The sequence below is a fragment of the Artemia sp. Qi Xiang Cuo genome, chromosome 6, assembly GCF_049724085.1.
Source record: "Artemia sp. Qi Xiang Cuo chromosome 6, ASM4972408v1, whole genome shotgun sequence".
NCBI classification, from domain to species: Eukaryota; Metazoa; Arthropoda; class Branchiopoda; order Anostraca; family Artemiidae; genus Artemia; species Artemia sp. Qi Xiang Cuo.
Genome location: NC_142799.1, coordinates 46,250,588 through 46,270,175, shown reverse-complemented (window position 1 = coordinate 46,270,175; position 19,588 = coordinate 46,250,588). Strand labels below are relative to the sequence as shown.

General features: G+C 33.5%; 1 pseudogene; it reads left to right on the top strand.

The window, feature by feature from the left end:
• The first annotated feature begins 9,197 nt into the window (after positions 1 to 9,197).
• Positions 9,198 to 10,199, top strand: LOC148951287 (purine nucleoside phosphorylase pseudogene; annotated as a pseudogene).
• The last annotated feature ends 9,389 nt before the right edge of the window (positions 10,200 to 19,588 follow it).

The following is a 19,588-nucleotide window of genomic DNA, read 5'->3' as shown; positions in this document are numbered from 1 at the left end:
TGATTAGAATAATGGTTAGATCAAAGCAGGCTATACGCAAGTTGAAGAAAGAGTACTACACAAACAACAGAGATAGTAACTTGAAAAGAAAAAAGCAAAGGTATTCAACCGACCAGGCGTATCGAGAAGTAATAATTGAGAGAGCAAAAGAAAACAGCAAGATGTGTTATCACAATGATGAAGATTATAGACATGCAAAAATTGAGACAGCCAAACAAAAGATCAAGGAACGGTATGGTAATGATGAACATTACAGAGAAGCAAGAATTGAGCAGGCTAAACAAAAGATCAAGGAGCGTTATCACAATGATAAACTTTATAGAGAAGCAACAATTGAGCAGGCTAGACAAAAGAGCAGGGAACGTTATCACAATGATGAAGATTATAGACATGCAAAAATTGAGACAGCCAAACAAAAGATCAAGGAACGGTATGGTAATGATGAACATTACAGAGAAGCAAGAATTGAGCAGGCTAGACAAAAGAGCAGGGAACGGTATGATAATGATGAAGATTACCGAAACAAACATAAGAAAAAAGTTGCTACCAGAATAATGGGTAGATACTGGGGTGACAAAAGCTATAATGAAAAAATTAAATTCTCTGCGAGGTTGTACCGAAGAACGCATAAGGACAAAGGGAAAAATTACATTCAGAAATACAAGAAGATGGCAAAAATGCAGGCTGATCTTCGTAAATTGAGAAACATTTTACGCATGTTTTACCAGGATCACGAAAAGTATTCAAAATTACAGATTAAAATTCTCTTTGAAAGAGCGGATGCTGTTGAAAAGTCGGCTAGAAATTCCTTGGCAAAGCTTCATAGTAATATCCAAAAGAAATGTTGTCAGTTTAATGAAAAGCTTCCAAGGTATGGATTGGCAACTGCGGAACAGTTTACAGATGCAATGGAAAATGTTCGACAACGCAGTGAATATACGGAGGCGTACTTCTTTGAAAATTCGTATATTAATTTTGGAAGGAGCAATTGCAGTTTATGTAGCAGCAATAAAAACATATATACAAGCATACCTATCAACAGCGAAGGAAAAGCAATGTTTTTCAATTATGGCGAAAACGAGCCTGTTAGGGTTATTAGTAAATGTGTTTGTAAGACTAATGATTTAGAACAAATTCCTGGAACACCGACTCAAGAAAAAAGCATTTCTAACTGTGTTTTAAACAGTTCTTTTAGTTCTACTGAATATTTGGCAAAAAATTCTCTGTGTAGTAGAACAAACTGTCCTGAAAAGTACGAGACAACTATTGAAGAATGCTCTGAATCTAGATCTGACAAGGAAATTATGATGGCTGAAGTCACCTATAACAATCTGAGTAAACATTCAAAACCAAAAATTGGGCAGCAGGTTACTTGACAATGTCACCCTGATATCTGCAAGCTCTATCCGACGGATATTGAATTATGTCAAATTCTTTTTGATATCCTTGAAAATAATATAGCATTAAAATTTTCAACTGACAAAGTGGTTAATTTCTACCTTGGCGGCTTGGATTATTGTGAAATCAATTACAGGGACACAAGAAAGCATGGGCATTCGTTATACTGTAGCCCAAATGAGGGATGTCAGAGCTATTTGCGTTCTCTAAGGGCACTAGCTCCACATTTTCCTGTCTTGAACTGTTTCATTAATAGCGTATATAAGGCAGTATCAAAATGTAAGATTATACAACATATTAATCTACTAAAAGTCGAGGGCTCGTACAAGGAACTAAGTCATTACATAGAAGAAGTGTCAAGTAGACTCTGTCGTAATAATAGTCAAGACTTCATTTACGGTGATAGCAATATTAGAGTTTCTGTGGATGAAAATACAATAATAAAATTATTTGGTGAGAGCCTTGATAAGGTAGCTAACATTAGGGATGTATACCCCACAATGCATTGTGACAGTTGTGAGCAGATAAAGACAAAATCCGGGTTGCAGCGGTAGCTAGCAACCTAGTAAGAGACGATCACCTCCAATGTCAAGAAATATAAAACCCCCCAACTCCTAAAAAAAGAGTCAGATCAAAACAAAAAGTACACCATTAGAACCGCCTTGTCCGAATCCTCTATAAAGGAAACTTACCTCCCTTTGGCTTGAATAACAAAGAAAATATATTGGCTTGAAAATCAAGAAAATTGACTTTTACCACGTTATTCTCCACAAACGGGATATTTTTTTCTTTCCGCTTTTTCTTTCTGCTCAGCTAGCTGGGCACTGGAAAATCATAGAGAGCTGTATAATAGCTCATTTTAAAGGAAATTGCAACATCTAGTCACTTTTGTATTTAAAAATAAAATACTTTTTAAAGTAGAATCAATTTTGTCAAAAAAATTGCATTTTTGATGTATTTTCATACTGCAGTCTTTTCAAAGATATTTGAATTTTGAAGCAATAAAACAGTCCATGTAATGAACTCTATAGTAATAATAGCTACTTGTCTCAATAGTAACCGAAACTCCTGGAACCAAAATTTTCTTTTTTGGCTTAATCGCTAAAATTATTATGTAAACTGCAAAAATATTTATGATGCCTAATCAGTAATAGTAATTTTTTAATTTAAACAACAAAAATACATGAAAATTCTAAAATTAGTTTTGCTTTTTGTCTCCTGGAAGAAATTTTTTTTTCATCTCAGTTCAAATTTATTATTGTATCCTGTAACCCGTAAAGTACATATCTCCATATTATTGTCTCATAATTGCAATTATTTTAGTTTTCAGTCCAGAATCACTAAACTTATTATTTAAACTGCAAAAATATTTATGGTGTCTAACCAATAATACTAATTTTGTAATTCAAACAAGATAAATACCTGAAAATTTTAAAATTAGTTTTGTTTTATGCTAGGTTTTAGATACTCGACACGGGATTTTGTGTGCTTAATAATTTTAAATCTTGAAAAAATATGGTCTCACGCGAGTGGAAAAAAAGAAAGAATAACCAAAAACAATATCAAAATAGAACAATCCAAATTTCTACTAATAGAAAACTTTACTACACAAAAAATAAAGCTAACATCCTGAAATATAAGAAAAGTTTATTTAAAAGAGATAAAAATGCCACCAAACGCAATAAAGCTCGAGCACGCGTAAGGATTGCTACTAAGATGTCTTGTGATCCAGGATTTAAGAAAATGAAATATGACAGAGCAAAACAGAGGTATCTTACGGATCAGGGGTATCGAGAAGGGAAAATTGAGACAGCGAAACAAAAGAGCAAGGAACGGTATGATAACGATATAGATTACCGAAACAAACATAAGAAAAAAGTTGCTACCAGAATAATGGGTAGATACTGGGGTGACAAAAGCTATAATGAAAAAATTAAATTCTCTGCGAGGTTGTACCGAAGAACGCATAAGGACAAAGGGAAAAATTACATTCAGAAATACAAGAAGATGGCAAAAATGCAGGCTTATCTTTGTAAATTGAGAAACATTTTACGCATGTTTTATCGGGATCACGAAAAGTATTCGAAATTACAGATTAAAATTCTCTTTGGAAGAGCGGATGCTGTTGAAAAGTCGGCTAGAAATGCTTTGGCAAAGCTTCATGGCAATATCCAAAAGAAATGTTGTCAGTTTAACGAAAAGCTTCCAAGGTATGGATTGGCAACTGCGGAACAGTTTATAGATGCAATGGAAAATGTTCGACAACACAGTGAATATACGGAGGCGTACTTCTTAGAAAATTTTATAATAAAGAACGACCTCTTACCTATACTAAATTTTATACGCAACTTAACTATAGTATAGGTTAGTAATTCAACAGATAGCATGGCACTGCAACATTGTAGAGAGTTGTTCAATGGCTCATTTTGAAGGAAATTAATGGGGTTAAAAACCTTTTGTAATTAAAACATGGAAGTTACAGTAAAGAACGATCTCTCGCCAATAGTAACTGATATACAGTGGCGCCAGGGGTAGCTACAAGTACATAAAAGGATCAATAGGGTTCGTCGTAAATGCAGAATTACATTAAAAGACGATCATTGGAATAACAAACCATTGCATACATTAGACTTAGTTAGCTATTTGATTGTTTTAGGCTCGTCTCTTATTATTTCAAAATAAGAGACGTTATTATTTTTCAAAGTAAGAGTTATTATTAATGGTTAATGGTTCAGGCTATTAAAGTAAAGAACGATGTTTGCACAATGTATTTTTTTCCATACCAGGGCACTTCGTATCGAAGGAGTTGTCGCAGAAACTTCGAAAAGGGCTCATTCGATTGAAAATTGGAGTGGCTAATTCCCTTTTCAATAGTCGAAAGTGATTTGAGGGCAACTAGCCCCCCCACACCTATCATTCCCCCAAACATATCCACTAAAAATTTTGAGATAACCATTTTGTTCAGCGTAGTTGATTTCCAGATAGAAATTATATTTTTGGGGAGGACACTCCCCCACAACCCTCAGGGCAAGGGTTTTAAGTTATGCCCTGGGGGCATTATAGTAAAGAACGACCCTTAACCCATGTTAATTGATCCGGGTTGCTGTTACATTAAAGAACGATCATTGAAATAACAAACGATTGCATACATTGGACCTAATTAGCTACTTGATGGTTTGAGGTTCGTCTCTTACTATTTCAAAGAAGAAAAAGCCATAGGCTTTTTCCTGTTTGTAATTTACATAAAGGCTCGATCATCGAATTTAAGCTGAAACTAAGTAAAGTACAATTATGCCTCCATATATTCACAGTGTTGTATAAGATTTCCCATTACATCTGTAAACTGTTCCACAGTTGCCGGTCCATACCTTGGAAGCTTTTCACTAAACATGCAACATTTCTTTTGGATATTACTATGAAGTTTTGCGAAAGCATCTCTAGCTGACTTTTCAACAAAATCTATTCTTTCAGAGATAATTTTAATCTATAATTTTGAATAGTTTTCGTAATCCCGGTAAAACATTCGTAAAATTTTTCTCAATTTACAAAGATCAGCCTGTGCGTTCTTTGCAGCTTGTGTAAACTGCAAAAATATCCATGGAATCCGAGCAATAGTTCGAATATTTCAATTCAAGCTAGAAAAATACCTTAAAATGTTAAAATTAGTTTTATTTTTGGTTAGGTTCTAACAACCCGATGTGGGATTGACTATGTAGTTTCTGACCAAAAAAATTCCATTTTTTAATATATATTTTATTTTTCAGTTTAGAATCGCTAAAGTTATTATGTAAACTGCAAAAATATTTATGATATCTGAGCAATAATTTTAATCTTTTCATTCAAACTAACAAAATACCTGAAAATTTAAAAATTAGTTTTACTTTTTGTTAGGTTATGGATACTCGATACGAGTCATAAGAAGTGTTAATTAGATGAAAATATTATTTCTTATTTTGTAATAAGATGCCTTCTAAGCGAGTTATTATACGTAATTTAAAAAAACAGTACTATACAAAAAACAGAGACAACATCTTGAAAAGAAAAAAGCAAAGGTATTCAACCGACCAGGCGTATCGAGAAGTAATCAAACAAAACAGCAAGATGTGTTATCACAATTATGAAGATTATAGACATGCGAAAATTGAGACAGCCAAACAAAAGATCATCCGGGTTGCAGCGGTAGCTAGCAACCTAGTAAGAGACGATCACGTCCAATGTTAAGAAATATAAAAACCCATAGTTCCTAACAAAGGAGTCAGATCAAAACAAAAAGTACACCGTTGGAACCGCCTTGTCCGAAACCCCTGTATAGGAAACTTTCTGTCCCTTGGCTTGAACAGCAAAGGAAATATATGCTTAATAAAGAGCCATGTGTCTTCCATCTATTAATAATCTTCTCCGGCCATATCGCATGGAAGAGGTGGTCGTATTAAATTGGGAGTAGACTCATTAGAAAGGAAATTGAAAATTCTAGTATCTTTTTTAAAGGCAGAAAGTGAATGGAGGGCAAAATGCCTCTCTCCAGTGCTCTTTTTTCTACTCCCTAAACCTTCATGACATCGGATCAAGATTTGAAAGAGGTATTTTGCTCAACATAATTAGGGAGAAAATTTTTCCGGGGCGGTATACGAGGGAGTAATGGGTAGATATTTCATTAAGTAAAAGAAGTTTTAATGGGATTCAGAAGTATGGAAAGTTTGGGGGGGGTATAGTTATGATACATCGGGACCATGTTATGAATAGATACTGAAATGCATGCAAAATGTCACGCTACAAGGTGAATTAATTTCAAAATTTATTTACATGATCATAGAAAACGTTGTTGCTTTTTTCTTTTTATTACCATTAATATATTTTTTTCTACAACTAAAGTGAACTTTGGTAATGTTGAGTGCTAACCCTTCAATCTATCCCCGTTAAGCCCGATAGCGACAGTAGCAAATTTCAAGGGGAAGCCCCGTTGGAATATACAGTAGAAGAAAAAGGATAGAACAATTATAATCCCCAAGGCCTGAATATAGGTTAACCATAACTGGTGATCTAAACAACTATACTCTTTGTTATGTCTAAACTGTAACAAACTACCCTATCCTTCTTTCATAATTTAAGCAATAGCTGCAACCATAGTTAAGAGCGTACCACGGCCTGTAGTAAAGGTAAAGAACTCGGCGTTGAATTCTACAATCCCTACCGGCAATGCTGATCTTCGTTTCATGGCCCTTCAGCCAGGAAGTACAAATGAGGGGGGGGGGCCTTGGGAGCCAGTTTAAAAAAAAATATTTAATGAGAATTTACTTAAGGCTGATTCAGGAGTGGTAACTATTATTTCGGCTAACCTTGATTGCACAGTAATCATAATAGTACACTAATCTTAATGGTTATATCAAAAATTCCTCACGAATCAACATTTTTCGAATGTTTCCACGACTGCAAACTCGGTGCCATGAGAGAGATATTTTTCAAACCGGTCGACGACTTATCATGGTTGCAGCGAAAGCTTTAGCCTAGTAAAGAGCGAACTACAGCTCACACTATTGGCTATATTAAGGACTATGGACTATTGGCCCCACAGTATTCAAAAGTTAAGAGCTCGTTTTGGTAAAACCGTCAAGTGAAAAAAGTGGTCATTTAACACTGATTTAGGAATTACCACTACCATTTCAATTATTCTCTCTAATAAAAGTTTATTACAAAAACAAATTTATGGGAATTTCGAAAAAGAGCCTCAAGAGCATTCGAAGGATCTTCCATTTGTGCCACCAAACATCAATGTTTGCCCAAAGAGGATCAATATACCAAAGAATGAAAATTCGAAGATAGTTACAGTAAAGAACGAACTTCAGCCCATAGTAACTAAAGTAAGATTACAACAAAGAACGAACTCTTGCCTATACTAACTTGTATAGGATACCGGGTTGCAGCGGTAGCTAGAAACCTAAAGTTAATCTTAATACTAGCTTTAATTAAGTAAATTATCATGGTTGCAGTCTTAGCTAGCAACCTAGTAAGAGACGATCACGTCCAATGTTAATCCGGGTTGCAGTGGTAGCTAGCAACCTAGTAAGAGACGATCACGTCCAATGTTAAGAAATATAAAAACCCATAACTCCTAAAAAAAGGAGTCAGATCAAAACAAAAAGTACACCATTAGAACTGCCTTATTCGAAACCCCTGTAAAGGAAACTTACCGCCCTTTGGCTTGAATAACAAAGAAAATATATTGGCTTGAAAATCAAGTCAATTGACTTCAACCACGTTATTCTCCACAAACGGGATATTTTTTTTTTTGTTTCTTTCTTTTGTTTCCAGAGATAGCTTGGCACTGGAACATCGTAGAGAGTTGTTCAATGGCTCATTTTAAAGTTAATCTCTAGATCTAGTGCTATTAGTACTTAATTTTTTTTTTAATTAATTATTTTTTACGAAAAAATTAATTTTTTATATACAATATTGATCAATGACGTCATAGTCGTTGGATGTAGTTAGTATATAAAGGCTCGATCATCGAATTTAAGCTGAAACTAAGTAGAGGACAATTATGCCTCCATATATTCACAGTGATGTATAAGATTTCCCATTACATCTGTAAACTGTTCCACAGTTGCCGGTCCATACCTTGGAAGCTTTTCACTAAGCATGCAACATTTCTTTTGGATATTACTATGAAGTTTTGCGAAAGCATCTCTAGCTGACTTTTCAACAAAATCTATTCTTTCAGAGAAAATTATTAATCTTTAATTTTGAATATTTTTCGTAATCCCGGTAAAACATTCGTAAAATTTTTCTCAATTTACAAAAATCAGCCTGTGCGTTCTTTGCAGCTTGTGTAAACTGCAAAAATATCCATGGTATCCGAGCAATAGTTTGAATATTTCAATAAAAGCTAGAAAAATACCTTAATTATTATATAGATGATTATTTTAATTATACTTCTTAAGTAATCATTAGTAAAATTTTCCCATACCGGGAATCGAACTCGAGCCAACTGGGTGAGAGCCAGCTATCCTAATCACTAGATCATGTAGGATATACTAAGATATTTGATTAATGACGTTTATCTTAATTTACTTTGTTCTCTTGAGACCATAATATATTTATAGCTATGTTTCCAAACACCTCCTTATATTATGATGTTTCGAGTAGATAGAACCTATCAAAAATACTAATTAATTTTAAAATTTTCAGGTATTTTTCTAGTTTTCATTAAAGAATAAAAATTATTGCTCAGACACCATAAATATTTTTGCATTTTACATAATAACTTTAGCGATCCATGAAACAAAATTTTATAATATAGAATGAAATTTTGCCTATACTAACTTATATACGCAACTTGATCCGGGATGCAGCGGTAGCTTGCAACCTAGTAACAGAAGATCACATCCAATCCCAAAAAATACATTTCTTTAAGGACACAACACTGTACAACACTGTAATAGCAAATGGTATTAACATCACCTTAAATACAAAGATCAAAATAGCGTTATTAACTTTATCAAAGTATGTAGATATAGTTATTTTATATATATTAGGTTCTTTAGTTTTAACAAAAAAACTGATTGCTGAATTGAAACTAGATTAATTCCTGAAAATTTCAAATAGAATAATTTAATTTTATGGATGACTAAAGTTATTATGTAAACTGCAAAAGTATTTTCGGTGTCTGAGCAATAATTCTAACTTTTTAATCAAAACTAGAAAAATATCAGAAAATTTTAAAATTAGTTTTTATTTTTGATAGGTTTTCGATACTTGATGCGTGGTTTCAATATAAAGCAATAGTATTGTAATTTGAAACAATGACTAAATATTCAGACATTGCAAATGAGATTCTTATGAGCTTCTCTTCTCAGCTGAAAAACTTGATAACCAATAGTTGGAATCATCTACGTCAAACTCCTGTTGTTGAAGAATCACCTCTTAATTATGATGAGATTAAAGCTATTGCTGATTTTTTATTATCTAAAACAAAGTACAGGTGCCAGATAGGAATTATTTGCGGCTCTGGGTTAAGTGAACTTGGAAACTTATTAGAAAATAGAACCACCATTCATTACGAAAATATACCCCATTTCCCTGTTTCAACCGTTGCTGGGCATAAGGGCCAAATGGTAATAGGGCTGCTTAAAAATGTCCCAGTTGTGTGTATGCAAGGTAGATTTCATCCGTATGAAGGATACCCGACTTGGAAGTGCGCTTTACCGGTTCGAGTCTTGCACGTAATGGGAGTTAAGAGTTTGATCATTAGCAATGCTGCTGGTGGTTTAATGTCCAATCACAAAATTGGCGACATAATGATAATAAAAGACCATGTAAGCATGCCAGGGTTAGCTGGAAGATCTCCATTGGTTGGCCCAAATGATAAAAAATTTGGCACTCGATTCCCCTCAATGCAAGGAGCGTACAATAAAAAATATCGTGAATATGCACTAAAAATTGGTAGCGAAATTGGCTTGAAGGAAAATATTCACGAAGGTGTTTATTGCATGAATGGTGGTCCAGCATATGAGACACCGTCTGAATGCCAAATGCTACTACATACATTAAATATTAATGCTGTAGGAATGTCTACTGTACCAGAAGTTGTCGTAGCTCGCCACTGTGGCATGTTTGTTTTTGCTTTCAGCCTTATTTCGAATAAATGTGTGATGGACACTGATTCTGAAAATTCACCTAATCATTCAGAAGTTATCGCAGCTTGTGAAAGTAGGAAGTCTGACTTGAAGGTTTTCGTGGAGAGAATGGTACTTCAAATAAATGATGACTTGCAATCACTGCCGTCAGAAAATGACAAAGTTTAATGGTAATCATGCAAAGGAGTTTATGTTTTGAGGATATCGAGGACTTATCCTCATTAGAGTCCTGAACAAGTCCAACAAAGATTCGAAAAGAATTTAGTAAGTTCCCTTGCTTGTTTTCTATGTTCTATATATCTATCAAACAGTTCTTGGTAACGAACTGTTTAGTAAGAGTGAATCGTCTCAATAGTAACCGAAACTCTAAAAAACGGAATTCTGATACCAAACGATACATCAAAAGTACATAAAGGATCGACATAGTTCATCATAAAATGTGTTGGTCAAGAGGATGTCATATAGTAGTTATTAATAGGAGTTTAAAAAGACATGTATGAAAATTGTCTTCGGCAGGATTTCAATCTGTGACCTTTGGAGCAGAACTCCAACACACTATCCACTGCGCCTCCTAGGATTTCAAGGACACGATTTTAAAATAGTTTATGTTTTTTATTAAAAGATGATCATTGGAATACTAAACCATTGCATATATTGGACTTAGCTGCCTGATTCGTTGAGGTCCCTCTAATAGTATTCCAAATAAGAAAAAGCCGTAGGATTCCTTAAAAAAAGGTCAGATCAAAGCAAAAAGTACACGCGTAGAACCACCAAACCCCTGCCTTGTCCCAAACCCCTATAAAGGAAACTTACCGCCCTTTGGCTTGAATGACAAAGAAAATATATTGGCTTGAAAATCAAGAAAATTGACTTTAACCTCGTTATTCTCCACAAACGCCTTTTTTTTCTTCTTTTCCCCAGATAGATTGGCACTAGAACATCGTAAATTGTTCAATGGCTCATGTTAAAGGAAATTTCTAGATCTAGTGCCATTTGTACTTAATTTTTTTTTAAATAGAATCAATTTTTTACGAAAAACTTAATTTGTTATGTACATTATTGATCAATGACGTCATAGTCATTGGATGTAGTTAGTACATTATAACTACCCGACGTGTGATTTAATATGTATTTCCAGACCAAAAAATTCACTTTTTTTATTATATATCTTATTTTTCAGTTTAGAATCGCTAAAGTTATTATGTCAACTGCAAAAATATTTATGATATCTGAACAAAAATTTTAATCTTTTCATTCAAACGAACAAAATACCTGAAAATTTAAAAATTAGTCTTATTTTTTGTTAGGTTATTCGTACTTGATAGGAGACGAAATTATAATAGGATAATTAAAATAGTAATATCCGGGTTGCAGCGGTAGCTAGCAACCTAGTAAGAGACGATCACGTCCAATGTTAAGAAATATAAAAACCCCTAACTCCTAGAAAAATAGTCAGATCAAAACAAAAAGTACACCATTAGAACCACCTTGTCCGAAACCCCTATAAAGGAAACTTACCACCCTTTGGCTTGAATAACAAAGAAAATATATTGGCTTGAAAATCAAGAAAATTGACTTTAACCACATTATTCTGCACAAACGGGATATTTTTTCTTTCTTTTGTTTCCAGAGATAGCTTGGCACTGGAACATCGTAGAGAGTTGTTCAATGGCTCATTTTAAAGGAAATCTCTAGATCTAGCGCCTTTTGCACTTAATTTTTTTTATTAATTATTTTTCACGAAAAACTTAATTTTGTATATACAATATTGATCAATGACGTCATAGTCGTTGGATGTAGTACATAAAGGCTCGATCATCGAATTTAAGCTGAAACTAAGTAAAGGACAATTATGCCTCCATATATTCACAGTGATGTATAAGATTTCCCATTACATCTGTAAACTGTTCCACAGTTGCCGGTCCATACCTTGGAAGCTTTTCACTAAACATGCAACATTTCTTTTGGATATTACTATGAAGTTTTGCGAAAGCATCTCTAGCTGACTTTTCAACAAAATCTATTCTTTCAGAGATAATTTTAATCTTTAATTTTGAATATTTTTGGTAATCCCGGTAAAACATTCGTAAAATTTTTCTCAGTTTACAAAGATCAGCCTGTGCGTTCTTTGCAGCTTGTGTAAACTGCAAAAATATCCATGGTATCCGAGCAATAGTTTGAATATTTCAGTACAAGCTGGAAAATACCTTAAAATGTTAAAATTAGTTTTATTTTTGGTTAGGTTCTAACTACCCGATGTGGGATTGACTATGTATTTTCAGACCAAAAAATTACATTTTTTAATATATATTTTATTTTTCAGTTTAGAATCGATAAAGTTATTATGTAAACTGCAAAAATATTTATGATATCAGAGCAATAATTTTAATCTTTTCATTCAAACTAACAAAATACCTGAAAATTTAAAAATTAGTTTTATTTTTTGTTAGGTTATGGATACCTGATACGAGTTATAAGAAGTGTTAATTAGATGAAAATATTATTTCTTGTTATGTAATAAGATGCCTTCTAAGCGAGTTATTATACGTAATTTAAAAAAACAGTACTATACAAAAAACAGAGACAACATCTTGGAAAGAAAAAAGCAAAGGTATTCAACTGACAAGTTACAGTAAGGACCGAAGTCTATCTCATAGTAACTGATGCAACAGGAAAAAAAGAGGTATGTGGTATATCTGGGTTGCAGCGGTAGTATAATAAAGAACGACCTCTTGCCTATACTAAATTTTATACGCCACTTAATTATAGTATAGGTTAGTAATTCAACAGATAGCATGGCACTGGAATATCGTAGAGAGTTGTCCAATGGCTCATTTTAAAGAAAATTAATGGGGTTACAAACCTCTTGTAATTAAAACAAATTATTTTTATTACATTAAGACATTTTAATTATGTTCCTTAAGAAATCATCATAAGTACAGTAAGGTGCAATAATTATAATAAAGAACGACCTCTTGCCTATACTAAATTTTATACGCCACTTAATTATGGTGTAGGTTATATAATAAAAAACGATCTCGTGCCTATATTAATTTATATTATTACATAAAGGATCGATACTGTAAATGGGAATATAATAAAGATCGAACTCTTCCCTATACTAACTTGCATACGCAACTTCACTTTAGTTAAGATTACAGTATTTATATCCGGGTTGCAGCGGTAGCTAGCAATCCGGGTTGCAGCTGTAGCTAGCAATCCGGGTTGCAGCGGTAGCTAGCAACCTAGTAAGAGACGATCACGTCCAATGTTAAGAAATATAAAAACCCATAGCTCCTAAAAAAAGAGTCAGATCAAAACAAAAAGTACACCATTAGAACCGCCTTGTCCGAAACTCCTGTATAGGAAACTTTCTGTCCCTTGGCTTGAACAGCAAGGGAAATATATTGGCTTGAAAATCAAGAAAAGTGGCAGCTACTACAACATTCTGCCTAAACGGGATATTTTTGTTTTCTTTTTTTTTTCTTTTGTATCCAGAGATAGCTTGGCACTGGAACATCGTAGAGAGTTCTTCAATGGCTCATTTTAAAGGAAATTAATTGGGTTAAAAATCTATAGTAACTAAAATAAATTATTTCTAAAAGAGAATAAATTTTTCCACCAAAAACTGCATTTTTGATGTCTTTTCACACTGCAGTCTTTCAAACATAATCGTATACCAGCGGTAAGATTTGAACCCACGCCTCCGAAGAGACTGGTGGCTAACACCAGTGCCTTAGACCACTCGGCCAGGCTGTCTCTCATAATTTGGGTTGCAGCAGTAGCTAGCAACCTAGCAAGAGACGATCAGTCCAATGCTAAGAAATATAAAAACCCAAAACTCTTAAAAATACAGTCAGATCAAAACAAAAGTACATCATTAGAACTACCTTGTCTGAAACCCTACTAGATAAATTAGAGCTATGACGTGAATATAAATACACGAAATTATATTGTTGTTTCTGAAGATTACAATAAAGAACGACACCTAGCCCATGTTAACTGAAACATAAATAGGGATAATGTAATTTCCATCAGTATCATGGCTGTAGAGATTGCTGAAACCTAGTAAAGAAAACACCATTACAGTAAAGAGCATTAAATGTTAAAGATTGATCAATGATGCCACAATCATAGTTTTTAGCCAGGTCGTCTCTTACTATTCCAATTAAGAAAAAGCCATAGGGTTTTTCCTGTTTGTAATTTATAATAAACTACGACTTCTTGCCTATACTAATCCGGATTGCAGCGGTAGATAGCAACCTAGTAAGAGACGATCACGTCCAATGTTAAGAAATATAAAAGCCAAAGTTCCTAAAAAAGGAGTCAGATCAAAACAAAAAGTACACCATTAGAACTGCCTTATCCGAAACCCCTGTATAGGAAACTTTCTGTCCCTTGGCTTGAACAGCAAGGGAAATATATTGGCTTGAAAATCAAGAAAAGTGGCAGCTACTACAACATTCTGCCTAAACGGGATATTTTTTTCTTTTTCCGGGTTGCAGCGGTAGCTAGCAACCTAGTAAGAGACGATCACGTCCAATGTTAAGAAATATAAAAACCCATAGTTCCTAATAAAGGAGTCAGAACAAAACAAAAAGTACACCATTAGAACCGCCTTGTCCGAAACCCCTGTATAGGAAACTTTCTGTCCCTTGGCTTGAACAGCAAGGGAAATATATTGGCTTGAAAATCCAGAAAATTGACTTTAACCACGTTATTCTCCACAAACGGGATATTTTTTTCTTTTTTTCTTTTGTATCCAGAGATAGCTTGGCACTGGAACATCGTAGAGGGTTGTTCAATAGCTCATTTTAAAGGAAATTAATTGGGTTAAAAATCTATAGTAACTAAAATAAATTATTTCTAAAAGAGAATAAATTTTTTCAGCAAAAACTGCATTTTTGATGTCTTCACACTGCAGTCTTTCAAACATAATCGTATACCAGCGGTAGGATTTGAACCCACGCCTCCGAAGAGACTGGTGGCTAATTTATAATAAAGATCGAACTCTTCCCTATACTAAATTGCATACGCAACTTCACTATAGTTAAGATTACAGTATTTATATTTTTACATTAAAAGACGTTATATTAAAGAGCCAATATTCTACCGACTGTCTACTAATAACCATATATGACGTAATAAGTGACTTGAACTAATATCTAACATCAATTGTGTTCTAATAACCATATATGACGTAATGACTGACGTGATACAGTAAAGAACGACCTCTTGCCTATACTAAATTCTTATAGGCCACTTACGTAATGTATAGTCTAGTACAGTTATATTTAAGGTCAATATATTAAAATTTTTCATTAAAAGACATTAAAGAACAATCATTGAAATAACAAACCATTGCATACATTGGACTTAATTAGCTACTTGATTGTTTGAGGTTCGTCTCTTTATAATAAGGACCAAAGTCTATCTCATAGTAATTGATGCAACAGAGAAATGAAAAAGATGTTTTTGGTAGGTTTATAATAAAGAACGACCTCTTGCCTATACTAAATTTTATACGCCATTTAATTATAGTATAGGTTAGTAATTCAACAGATAGCTTTGCGCTGGAATTACATAAAGGATCGATACTATAAATAGGATTTATTGATTTTTGATTTAACAATAAAAAATGATCTCTCGCCCATTGTAACTGATAAATGGTGGTTCCAGGGGTATCCGGGTTACAGCGGTAGCTACAAACCTAGTAAGAGACAATCACGTCCAATGTTAAGAAATAAAAAAACCCATACCTCCTTAAAAAGGAGTCAGATCAAAACAAAAAGTACACCATTAGAACTGCCTTGTCCGAAACTCCTGTATAGGAAACTTTTTGTCCCTTGGCTTGAACAGCAAGGGAAATATGTTGGCTTGAAAATCAAGGAAAATGGCAGCTACTATAACTTTCTGCCTAAACGGCATAATTTTTTCTTTTTTTCTTTTTTCTTTCTTGTTTTCCACAGATAGCTTGACACTGGAACATCGTATAGAGTTATTCAATGGCTAATTTTAAAGTATATTAATTGGGTTAAAAATCTTTTGTAACTAAAATAAATTATTTCTAAGAGAGAATAAATTTTCAATTAAAAACTACATTTTTGATGTTTTTTCATACTGCTGTCTTTTCAAAGATATTTGATTTTTGTACATGAATCATAATCGTGTACCAGCGGTAAAGATTTTCCGGGTTGCAGCGGTAGCTAGCAAACTAGTAAAAGACGATCACGTCTAATGTTAAGAAATATAAAAACCCCCAACTCCTAAAAAAAGAGTCAGATCAAAACCAAAATTACACCATTAGAACCGCCTAGTCCGAAACCTCTATAAAGGAACCTTACTGCCCTTTTCCTTGAATAACAAAGAAAATATATTGACTTGAAAATCAAGAAAATTGACTTTAACCACGTTATTCTCCACAAACGGGATATTTTTTTCTTTCCGGTTTTTCTTTCTCCTCAGCTAGCTTGGCACTGGAAAATCATAAAGAGCTGTATAATAGCTCATTTTAAAAGAAATTGCTACATCTAGTCACTTTTGTAATTAAAAATAAAATACTTTTTAAAGTAGAATCAATTTTGTCAAAAAAATTGCATTTTTGATGTATTTTCATGCTGCAGTCTTTTCAAAGATACTTGAATTTTGGAGCAACAAACATTTCATGGTAATGAACTCTATAGTAATAATAGCTACTTGTCTCAATAGTAATCGAATCTCTAAAGAACGAAATTTTGATACTAATAGATACATAAAAGCAAACAGTTCGTGATAACTAACTTTATGTTGTATAGTAAGAGCGTCTCGTCTCAATAGTAACTTGCTACATCTAGCTCCTTCTGTAATTAAAGATAAAATATTTTTTATAGTTCCGGTATTGAAGCGGTAGCTAGGAACCTAATTAAAAGAGATCATTCGATCAAAACAAACAGTATATATACTATTAGAACCGCCTTGTCCAAAACTTCTATATAGCAAACTTACCGTTCTTTGGCTTGAATAACAAAGAAAATTACAGTAAAGAACAAACTTCCAGCCCATAGTAACTAAAATAAGATTATACTTAATATTAAAGATAGATCAATAATGTTATAATCGTAGGTTGTAGCCAGGTTGTCTCTTACTATTCCAATTAAGAAAAAGCCATAGGCTTTTTCCTGTTTGTAATACTGTAAGGTATAATAATATAAAATTTATAATAAAGAAAGACCTCTAGCCTATACTGAATTTTATACGCCACTTAATTATAGTATAGGTTTGTAATTCCACAGATTGCTTGACAATGGAACATCGTAGAAAGTTATTCAATGGCTCATTTTAAAGGAAATTAATGGGGTTAAAAATCTTTTGTAATTAAAACAAGTTATTTTTAAAATATTTACCTTAAGGAACGAACTGTAGCCTATATTGACCGAAGTAATAAAAGGAATCATTATAAAGTTGATTATTTAATTATATTCGTTAAGAAATGAACATAAGTAAAAATTTCCCATACCGGGAATGGAACTCGAGTCAGCTTGATAAGAGCCAGCTTTTCTAACCACTAGACCATGTAGGATATATTAAAATATCTGATTAATGAAGTTTATGTTAAAGATACATAAAGGATCGATACTTTAAATGGGAAATTTGTTTCCGGGTTGCAGCGGTAGCTAGCAACCTAGTAAGAGTACAATAAAGAATGAACTTTAACGTATACTAACTGAATGGTGGGTATGGGTGCGTGGAGTGGTTATAGTATCATGGTTGCAGCTGAAGCTGTAATCTAGTCCGGGTTACAGCGGTAGCTAGCATCCGGGTTGCAGCGGTAGCTAGCATCCGGGTTGCAGCGGTAGCTAGCATCCGGGTTGCAGCGGTAGCTAGCAACCTAGTAAGAGACGATCACGTCCAATGTTAAGAAATATAAAAACCCATAGTTCCTAACAGAGGAGTCAGATCAAAACAAAAAGTACACCATTAGAACCGCCTTGTCCGAAACCCCTGTATAGGAAACTTTCTGTCCCTTGGCTTGAACAGCAAGGGAAATATATTGGCTTGAAAATCAAGAAAAGTGGCAGCTACTACATCATTCTGCCTAAACGGGATATTTTTTTCTTTTTTTTTCTTTTGTATCCAGAGATAGCTTGGCACTGGAACATCGTAGAGAGTTGTTCAATGGCTCATTTTAAAGGAAATTAATTGGGTTAAAAATCTATAGTAAATAAAATAATTTTTTTTTAAAAGAGAATAAATTTTGCCACCAAAAACTGCATTTTTGATGTCTTTTCACACTGCAGTCTTTCAAACATAATCGTATACCATCCGGGTTGCAGCGGTAGCTAGCAACCTAGTAAGAGACGATCACGTCCAATGTTAAGAAATATAAAAACCCCTAACTCCTAGAAAAATAGTCAGATCAAAACAAAAAGTACACCATTAGAACCGCCTTGTCCAAAACCCATATAAAGGAAACTTACCACCCTTTGGCTTGAATAACAAAGAAAATATATTGGCTTGAAAATCAAGAAAATTGACTTTAACCACGTTATTCTGCACAAACGGGATATTTTTTTCTTTCTTTTGTTTCCAGAGATAGCTTGGCACTGGAACATCGTAGAGAGTTGTTCAATGGCTCATTTTACAGGAAATCACTAGATCTAGCGCCTTTTGCACTTAATTTTTTTTTATTAATTATTTTTCACGAAAAACTTAATTTTGTATATACAATATTGATCAATGACGTCATAGTCGTTGGATGTAGTACATAAAGGCTCGATTATCGAATTTAAGCTGAAACTAAGTAAAGGACAATTATGCCTCCATATATTCACAGTGATGTATAAGATTTCCCATTACATCTGTAAACTGTTCCACAGTTGCCGGTCCATACCTTGGAAGCTTTTCACTAAACATGCAACATTTCTTTTGGATATTACTATGAAGTTTTGCGAAAGCATCTCTAGCTGACTTTTCAACAAAATCTATTCTTTCAGAGATAATTTTAATCTTTAATTTTGAATATTTTTCGTAATCCCGGTAAAACATTCGTAAAATTTTTCTCAGTTTACAAAGATCAGCCTGTGCGTTCTTTGCAGCTTGTGTAAACTGCAAAAATATCCATGGTATCCGAGCAATATATTGAATAATTCAATACAAGCTGGAAAAATACCTTAAAATGTTAAAATTAGTTTTATTTTTGGTTAGGTTCTAACTACCCGATGTGGGATTGACTATGTATTTTCAGACCAAAAAATTACATTTTTTAATATATATTTTATTTTTCAGTTTAGAATCGCTAAAGTTATTATGTAAACTGCAAAAATATTTATGATATCTGAGCAATAATTTTAATCTTTTCATTCAAACTAACAAAATACCTGAAAATTTAAAAATTAGTTTTATTTTTTGTTACGTTATGGATACCTGATACGAGTTATAAGAAGTGTTAATTAGATGAAAATATTATTTCTTGTTTTGTAATAAGATGCCTTCTAAGCAAGTTATTCAAGCCAAAGGGCGGTAAGTTCCAAGTAGCACTTCCAAGGTATGGATTGGCAACTGCGGAACAGTTTATAGAT